This window comes from Curcuma longa, chromosome 10 (assembly GCF_044706935.1).
Source record: "Curcuma longa cultivar G26 ecotype Majalengka, Jawa Barat chromosome 10, ITB_CL_G26_1.1, whole genome shotgun sequence".
NCBI lineage: Eukaryota > Viridiplantae > Streptophyta > Magnoliopsida > Zingiberales > Zingiberaceae > Curcuma > Curcuma longa.
The window spans coordinates 9,576,874-9,583,571 of NC_133870.1; the positions used below are offsets into that span (position 1 = coordinate 9,576,874).

Sequence of the window (6,698 nt, forward strand, 5' to 3'; positions counted from 1 at the left end):
GAAACTCAAATATATAATAATAATAATGTATGAGAGTAAACTCTCTATTAGAGAACCATTAGTTGATGACGTGTCAGTTTTTCAAATCAACCACTTGTACAAATCATCTGCCATGTCATCTGCCAAGTGGACAAGAAAATTAACAAGTAGTCCTCCGTTGTTCCAGGTATCTCGTTTCGTCTTCTTTCGTGCGTCTTCTTTTCCAATAAATCTTGTGATTTTCGCTTCTTCTTGCATGTTTCGACGAGGCTGGGAACCGGTGCTACTTCAATATCCAAAGAGGGCAAAATGTCTAATAAGCATTTTTTAGTCCCGCATCGTTAGTTTCTTTAATATTTTGCCCTTCATATAGATTTGTCGCGAAGCTAGAGGTGTCTCTTCGGAGACATCCGATAAAATTGGAACGATACAGAGAAGATTAGCATGGCCCCTGCGCAAGGATGACACGCATAAATCGAGAAATGGTCCAAATTTTTTTTTCCCAGCAGGCAATCGGTTCTTCCAGCTTATGTTCATATTTTTGCCATTTTCTTTTTGCAAAATCTTCTTTTTCTTCTTCACACTTCTGCATTATGATTTTTGCTGTAATGTCTTTTTTCCTGCGAAGTTGTTATTGATCTTCGTTGATCCATGTTTGCCTTTTTTTCCACCGAAAAGATTAAACCCTAAGCCCTAGTTTTAACTCTAAGTCCCAGAATTTTTTTTCTCTCTCTTTCGATGTTTTGTTGTTTCTATTTAGTTTTCATGATGTGCTCTTGTGATTTTTCTTTGCCCCTTATTGAGTTCGTTTTACAGCAGCAAAGTCTAATTGGAATATGGAAGCAGTATATTGTTTGCTTAAGGATCATATTACTTTTCTCAAATCTGGAGCATGAAACAGTTCAAAAACAATTCTTTTTTGACGTTCATTGTTTCCGTTTCAGTAGCAATCTTATTGGATGCGTTGCATGGCCATGGGAATGGGACAACTTCGAAGTGCACAGCCTGTGACCCGGTTAAGTAGAACACTATTGAGATATGTTGAACAGTTCTTAAACAGATTTTTTACTTGCAAAGAGTATTATATTCAGTCTATTTGCTTCCTACTTTTTAATAAAGTATGTTGTCTCTATCCAACAAGCTGAATTATGTGATATTAATGTGTTGTTTTTCTTATGGCTCATTGTTAAAGCTGGTGATCGTTTGTTGTTCATTTGAAATAGGTAGGGTTGTAAATGAACCTAACGTTCTTGAACAAGCTTGGTGTTCGACTTGGTAAGAGCTTGTTTATGGTCGTTCAACAGACACAAGAATAATTAAATAAACAAGCTTGAACAACTCGTTAAACTAAACAAACAAGCTTGAACACATATGTGTTTAACTCGTTAATGTTCGTGAACAACGTTTGTGAACAACATTCGTAAACAACGTTCACGAATCATGTTCATTAATAAAACTCTTATCAACATGCTAAATAAATAAAGAAAATTTTAATATGAACAAACAAGTATGAATTATCAAACTAAATAAACAATCAAACAAGTAAAAATTTCAAACAATCAAACAAGCTTGAATTGAGAGCTCGATAACATCATAACAAATCAAACTCAAGTCAAGCTTGAACCAAGCTCAAGCTCATAAAAAATAAACCAAGGCAAGCTTGAACAATCATTTCAATGGCTTGGTTCATTTTAAGCTCGGCTTGGTTTAGCTCAGTTACCTTATCAAACAAGCTTGAACACCTCAAAGCTTAGCTCGGCTTGGCTTGTTTACAACCCTAGAAATAGGAACTGCAAACACAGGATATTAGAAGATGAAATTTCATTAGGAGATTAAATATTTGGTTTCAGGGTTGTTGGGCGTGACTATTATATGTACTTGCCATGCTAGGAGAAATTGTTTTGTTTAATTCATGCCCTTTGTATTTAGACATTACCAAGAAACGATATAAGAAAAAGAAATTTCCATGTGAATCTATTTATTACCATTTCATCCAATAACATTAATATGATTGCTCATCTACTTCAAATTTGTGCACTTTTGATGTTCAAGGTTGTTTAATCCCATCAAGGCTTACTGGTTGCCATCAATACTGGATTCTTATATTAAGTTGCAATTAGCAAGTCGATCTTTATCAAATTTCCAGTATTTTTTAAGGCTGCTAATTATCATGGTTAGCAATCTTGTTGTAAAAAGGTGATAACACTCACCCCAGGCGTCCCTCCATTGTCCTCCCTAAGGCCTTATGGAAGGGAGGTAAATCATGGTACCGAGTGGCCTCCTAGGTGGGAGGAATTAATTCCCCAAGGACATGCACCCGTGGGGATTCAAACCTTTCTCTATTGTTGCAAATCTACCACCCGAGTATCAACTCGGCTACACCCGCAAGGGCATCATGGTTAGCAATCTTGAATCTGGTTTCGAGGGTTGACATCATGTGATGTACCTATAATAACCTTTGTGGAGTTTTTCTATGTTGATTTTGTGATCTATAGCTGTAACATAACTCTATGGCATAGATTGAATGTTAATAATGTTCGTATGTTTGAGTCTAGAAACTTAGAACAAACAAACTAGTACTTAAGTGTCTGTTAGCAGTGTTAATAAATCCCAATAACACAGGCCTAGGAAGTCAATTGAAAGCCTCAAGATGTGTTTTGGTTTATTGCAATGCTGATGTGAAGCTCTCTTGTTTAGTCAATGTGCATGTTCAATGTTTCATCATTTACTAGTTGTTTATGAACAAACATCTGTTTGACTGATGACCTAAACTTGCAATCCTGGCTAATTATGTTTTATATATTTAGTATTGTGAAGGAATTGTGCCAGTTGTCTTTGTCATAAGAAGAGTTGTAACATCTTGTGAGCATTGTGAATTATGATTTTGCTCATAAGAAAATGGTACGGCGATATGTGTTTTCATCTTGCATTATTTAATTGTTCTAACTCTGTGGCAAATTCAATTATCTATGTGTGAACCTGGTTATTACTGATAATCAGAAGAATGTAGATTGTAAAGCAATCGGACATGATTTAGCCATTCTTTCTCATTATGAGTCACCATGTTCCACTGCATAATGGTTGTTCATACTAGCAAACACTTCAAACATTTCATTCTTATTCATATCGAACAATGTAGTGCTTATAGTGATGTTCCTGTTGCCCAACACCGATAATAATTATGTAACCAAAAAGGTGATGAACTAACAAATAATTGTTCCTTAATGACATTAATGTTTGTTTGAATACATAAACAACAGGGTTTAATCATCTGGCCATCCTCTTTTGTAATTTGACCATGTGCATAAGATGGAGAAAAACAAGGTGATGACTGTCCATTTAAGAAAAAGAAAGAAATATTACAAGTCAAATGCAGAAGACCATGAATCTCTATCTATCCAAGTATGGGTTACATGCTATAGAACAAGCAAAGGAGATTATCTTCTGACCAATATGAAAGTAATATTATGAGTGAAGTTAGAATGTGAATCAATTTATAAAAGACTGACACTTCAAAATTCATTACAAGAAATTACAAGCTTTCAATTGAAGTTATTGAAAGATCAGTGATTTCTTAGGAAGTGCTACATCTTCTGGACCAAAGGCTACGCCAAGTTCAATTTATGCAGCCGAGGAGCTATGTTTCTCAAATTCAGATACAGACTCTAATGGGTATGGTCTAGGTATCAGACATCACATTTTCTAAAAAAAATATCTACATGTGATCAATGGGGATGGTAGTCTTGAAGTGTTGGGTGTTCGATAGACACCGGTATAGGAGGTTTTCATGAAAAATCCAAGTATTAGAGTCGACAAGAATGCCTGCTGAAGCAAAAAAAAAAAAAAAAAAATACTGCTGTTTGCAACTGATTGCTGGTATTATCCAGAGTTCACCAATTCAGTCAGATTCCTTGTAATTTAAAGTTTAAAAACTTTAACAATAGTTTTGGAGGTGGGAAGTTACCTCATAAATCAAAATCAGTCAAATTGCACAAATAATGATATTGACCATGCTATTGATTAAGAGAATTCTCTTTGACTAGACAATCAGTAAATTTTAAAGGTGTAAAGGAGATTGTTGAGCTTTAGGGATGATAAAAACAAGCAGCCTGCTGTAGTTGGCTCTTGTATATTTCCCCTCGATTTAGATGGAAACATTTTAACAGAAACAGAGAGAATTGATTTTCTCCATGTTTCTTTCTCTTTCTCCATTTCTCTCCAAAGAAGTAAAGAGAAAGTAGGTCCCAGCTCAGCTTTCTCTCAGCTACCTTTCTTCCCCCTTCCATCCATTGTAGGAAACATGGTGTAAATTTGAAATCATTCTTAGAGCCTTACCATAATGGGTTATCTTTAACCTGATAGTGTAAGAGTTGCTTGATTTTGTCAACATTTCAATCTTTATTACCATGGTACTATCATAAGTTAATTAAATTAAGTGCACTTATTAATCTTCTGAATAAACTAGGACATCAATTTCCCAAACCCCAAGTGGGGTTCAGTTCTCTTACATTTTACAGTTATTTGATCGTTATTCATCTTTTGCAGATTTTTCAACTTTTTTTTTTAATTGTCAAGCCATAAGATATCTAACAGTTTTTCCTCAACTTGATAAAAAGATGTGGATGTCATGCATGGTGATTTTTTGGACAAAAATACAAGGGATCCTCTCTTCAAAGAGGTATTTTTCTGAACATAAAACTGTTGTAGTGAACTTACATCAGGTGATTTGCACTTTGGAATATGTCAGGATTATTTTCTTTGGGGAACCAAATTACAAATTTCCAATTGGTGTGTTTAAATAATTATGTTAATGATGTGCCAATGGAATGCTTCGTTTATAGGAGTCTCTTATGTTTTTAATGGTTTGTCAGACCATGCCATTCTGTTCCATCATGTTCTGGATCTGGAAAATTTCAGCAGAAAGATTAGTATCATCTTGCTTCATGTTTGTTTCCATAAATATCAAGAAATTATAGAATGTATGTAGATGTTGTCACAAGGTCCAGTATCATCACAGGGAATTTAAGTGCATTTGTTTTATTAAAATTCATGTTTGTTTCTATAAAACATGTGGGAAAATTTTCTTTTAGCTTGAAACTCCAAATCATTCATTAGAAATTACTGTAGAATGTATGATGAAGTTTAATGTTGTCACAAGGTCATTAGAAATATGGTAATCAAGGAGTTAAGTAGTTGCTACTGTTGCTTACTATCTCAACTCAGAACAGCTTATAGTTTGTTTCTTATTTATTTAATAACGTTTGGTATACCACACTGTTTATTTGAAAAAGTAAAAGAAAAGGTAGTCATAAGTAATTGCATTTCAGTTTTGTCTGGTTTCTTACTGTGCGAACTTGGAAGAACTTGTTTTCAGTATAAATTAGGAGTCAGTAACAAACGTTTCTCATCTACTAGTTTTCCGAAACTAGTTCAAATTATGTTATGCTCACAATACTAACCTTTCTTTTTCCTATTCTCAGCAGAGCACTTGTTAAGGACCGATCCAAAAGAGGACACCGAAGGATTCTTTATTGCATTATTTGTCAAGAAATCTGGGAAAACAAACAGAGGGAACAGGCTATGATATCTTCAGCCAAGAAATTTATGAGACAGAATAGATACATGCCTTGTCCCTTTACGATTTCTTATTGCCCAGCTAGATGTTTTATTGAATTCGTTGTAAGATAAAGCTTGTTGCAGTGGCACAAACTTTTCTGAAGCCTCTTCCAATTTTCATTTGTTTGGCATGTCTTGTATTGCAGTTGTTAGGGTGTACTTTCTTTTTTAATAACAAGTGGCTATTTCAAAGTGTTATATTTAAAGATGAGTAATTTAAGCTTGTTTAATTTAAATCATGCTAATAGAGAAACTCAAATATATAATAATAATAATAATAATAATAATAATAATAATAATAATAATAATGTATGAGAGTAAAATATAACAAAAATAAACTCTCTATCAGAGAACCATTAGTTGATGACGTGTCAGTTTCTCGAATACACCACTCGTACAGATGCCATCTGCCAAGTGGACAAGAAAAATTAACAAGTAGTCCTTTGTCGTTCCAGGTGTCTCTCTTCGTCTCTTGCGACTCGTTTCTCTGTCCTCTTCTTCTTTTCGAATAAATCTTGTGATTTTCGCCTCTTCTCGTATGTTTCGTTTCTTCGAGGTTGGGAACTGGTGCTACTTCAATATCCGATAAAGAGGGCAACTTGTCTAATGTGCATTTTTAGTCCCATATCGTTCATTTATTTTAGGTTTTGCCATTCTTATAGATTGGTCGCAATGCAAGAGTTGTCTCTTCGGAGACATCCGATAAAATTGGAACGATACAGAGAAGATTAGCATGGCCCCTGCGCAAGGATGACACGCATAAATCGAGAAATGGTCCAAATTTTTTTTTCTTCGCAAAAGGTAATCGGTTCTTCCTGCTTCTGCTCTTACTGGTGTTTTTGCCATTTCTATACTGTTATTGATCTTTCGTTATCCATGTTTGTCTCTCCCTGTAAACCCTAAGCCCTATCTTTAACTCTAATTCCCAGAACTTTTTTTCCCTCTCAAAACCTTTACAGCATTAATGTGCTTTCGTGATTCTCATTCGTATTCTTTGCCTTTTACTTGCGTTTTAAAGTAGCAAAGTCTAATTGGAATATGGAAGCAGTAGATTGTTTTTGAAAGAAACAGTTCAAAAACAAACAATTCTTTGTTGACGTTCA

General features: G+C 34.6%; 2 non-coding genes across 2 annotated transcripts; both read left to right on the plus strand.

Moving 5' to 3' along the window:
* The first annotated feature begins 373 nt into the window (after nucleotides 1–373).
* LOC141836793 (U6 spliceosomal RNA) lies at nucleotides 374–476 on the plus strand. The gene has a single exon (XR_012602509.1). It is a non-coding gene; the product is annotated as a U6 spliceosomal RNA (small nuclear RNA).
* Nucleotides 477–6,278: 5,802 nt separating this feature from the next.
* LOC141836794 (U6 spliceosomal RNA) lies at nucleotides 6,279–6,381 on the plus strand. Its single transcript, XR_012602510.1, has one exon. It is a non-coding gene; the product is annotated as a U6 spliceosomal RNA (small nuclear RNA).
* Nucleotides 6,382–6,698: the final 317 nt, after the last annotated feature.